At 73.0% G+C, this 2,500-nt stretch overlaps 1 non-coding gene across 1 annotated transcript; it reads left to right on the top strand.

Annotated features, from left to right (window-relative positions):
* The first annotated feature begins 1,306 nt into the window (after positions 1-1,306).
* Positions 1,307-1,425, top strand: LOC135978735 (5S ribosomal RNA). The gene has a single exon (XR_010596104.1). It is a non-coding gene; the product is annotated as a 5S ribosomal RNA (ribosomal RNA).
* Positions 1,426-2,500: the final 1,075 nt, after the last annotated feature.

Raw genomic sequence — 2,500 nt, 5'->3', positions numbered from 1 at the left:
CGCCCTGGGCTCACCCTCCCCGGCCGCAGCGAGGGACTGCCACCCGGCCGACTGGATCGGGCCCCTGGAAGTCTGGAAAAAAGAATGGAACCTGACGCCTCCGAGGAGGGGGCGCCCAGGGAAGGAGGGAGATCCGGGTTGACCTGGTGACCGGACGGGAAAGAGGCCACCGGGCGTCCCCCCCCCCCCCTTAAAACCTAGGGGTTGACCTGGTGGCCGGAAAGCGAACCGGCCAGCAGGTGAACCCTTTCGATTCCACGGGTTGACCTGGTGGCCGGGAAGCGAACCGGCCAGCAGGTGAACCCGTTCGATTCCACGGGTTGACCTGGTGCCCGGGAGGGGACTCTGAAAATTTTTCAGCCCTTTCGACTCGGGGTTGACCTGGTGGCCGAGAGGGGACTCGCACGGCAGGCAAGCCGCCCTGGGCTGACCCTCCCCGGCCGCAGCGAGGGACTGCCTCCCGGCCGACAGGATCGGGCCCCTGGAAGTCTGAGGGGGGGGAAATCGCCCCACGCCTCCGAGGAGGGCTGCCCGGGCGGGCCTGGCCCCGGAGCTCGAAAAAAAAAAAAAGGATCGGGCCCACTAGAGACATGGACCAGGCCGCCCTGGGCTCACCCTCCCCGGCCGCAGCGAGGGACTGCCTCCCGGCCGACTGGATCGGGCCCCTGGAAGTCTGGGGGGGGAAAAAATGGAACCTGACGCCTCCGAGGAGGGGGCGCCCAGGGAAGGAGGGAGATCCGGGTTGACCTGGTGACCGGACGGGAAAGAGGCCACCGGGCGTGCCCCCGTTAAAACCCCTAGGGGTTGACCTGGTGGCCGGAAAGCAAACCGGCCAGCAGGTGAACCCTTTCGATTCCACGGGTTGACCTGGTGCCCGGGAAGCGAACCGGCCAGCAGGTGAACCCGTCCGATTCCACCGGTTGACCTGGTGCCCGGGAGGGGACTCTGAAAATTTTTCAGCCCTTTCGACTCGGGGTTGACCTGGTGGCCGAGAGGGGCCTCGCACGGCAGGCAAGCCGCCCTGGGCTCACCCTCCGCGGCCGCAGCGAGGGACTGCCCCCCCACCCCCCGGCTGACAGGATCGGGCGCACTGGAAGTCCGGGACAATATTTTCCCCGACGCCGGGGAGGGCGGGCGGAGGGGCTCTGGCGGCTAGCCCGGGCCCCGGAGCTCGAAAAGGAAAAAAGGACCGGGCCCGCGAGAGACGGGGGCCCTGCCGCAGGGGGGGGCAGTCCGACCGGGGCTCACCGTGCGGCAGGCCCGGGCGTCGGCAGGGGAAAGCGGGCGAGGAGGCGCGGGGCCGGGTGCCTACGGCCATACCGGACCGAACGCCCCCGATCCCGTCCGATCTCGGAAGGTAAACCGTCCCGGGCCTGGCTAGTACTTGGATGGGTGACCGCCTGGGAATCCCAGGTGCCGTAGGCAGCTTTTCCCGGTCCGAGTCAGCTCTCTCTCCTTTTCTGGGGGGGGAAGGAGAGGGGGGGACGGGCCGGAAGCCCCTCGTCGCTCCTGCCGAGTCGGAGGTCGCGGCCGCAGGTCACGGGTCTGGGCGCCTGGGGTCCGGCTCCCCACCCACCCGGCTTCCTCCGCGGAGGACCCCCCCGGGCCACCGAAGCCGCTGGGGGAGACCCCGGGCATGGGGCGGACTGGCCCGGACCCTCCCGGCCGCCGGCCCGCAGGTCCGCCCCGAATCCCCCCCCCGCGGCCACCCAGGCCAGGCCTGGCCAGGCGGGACGGACGGCGGGTGTCCAGCGCCCAGCGGCTTCCTCCAGCGGGGACCCACGGACCCCAAAGCCGCAGGGGGAGACCCCGGGCCCGGGCCCGACTCGCTCGGACCCCCTGCGCCCGACGCCGGCTCGCGGGACCGCCCCGAATCCCCCCGCGGCCACCCAGGCCAGGCCTGGCCAGGCGGGACGGACGGCGGGTGTCCAGCTCCCAGTGGCTTCCGCCAGCGGGGACCCACGGACCCCAAAGCCGCAGGGGGAGGCCCCGGGCCCGGGACGGACTCGCTCGGACCCCCCGCCTCCCCTGCGCCCGGCCCCCGGCCCGCGGGACCGCCCCGAATCCCCCCGCGGCCATCCAGGCCAGGCCTGGCCTGGCGGGCCGGTGTGCAGCTCCCCCGGGCTTCCTCCCCCGACGACCCGCGCCCCCCTGCGCCGCAGGCGGAGACCCCGGCCCCGGGGCGGACCGGCCCGGGCTCGCTCGAGCCCCCTGCGCCCGGCCCGCAGGACCGCCCCCCCGAATCCCCCGGGAGAGGCCCGGCCTGCACGCCACTGACGACCCGCGGCCCCCAAAGTCGCAGGAGGCGCCCCCCCGGTTAGCCCCGTCTCGCTCCGCGCCCCCCGCCCCTCGCTGCCGGGACCGGGCGCCGCCCCAGAGTCAGCCGCAGCCGGCCGGCCTGAGAGCTGCCCTCCTGTGGACGACGGTGAGTTTACCTTGATACTAACCGGCCGTCAGCCAGGTCAACCCCATTGCTAGACTGGGGTGGACCTGGTGGCCG

This window comes from Chrysemys picta, unplaced genomic scaffold (genome assembly GCF_011386835.1).
Source record: "Chrysemys picta bellii isolate R12L10 unplaced genomic scaffold, ASM1138683v2 scaf422, whole genome shotgun sequence".
In the NCBI taxonomy this organism is placed as follows: domain Eukaryota; kingdom Metazoa; phylum Chordata; order Testudines; family Emydidae; genus Chrysemys; species Chrysemys picta.
This window is presented reverse-complemented; position numbering and strand designations above follow the sequence as displayed.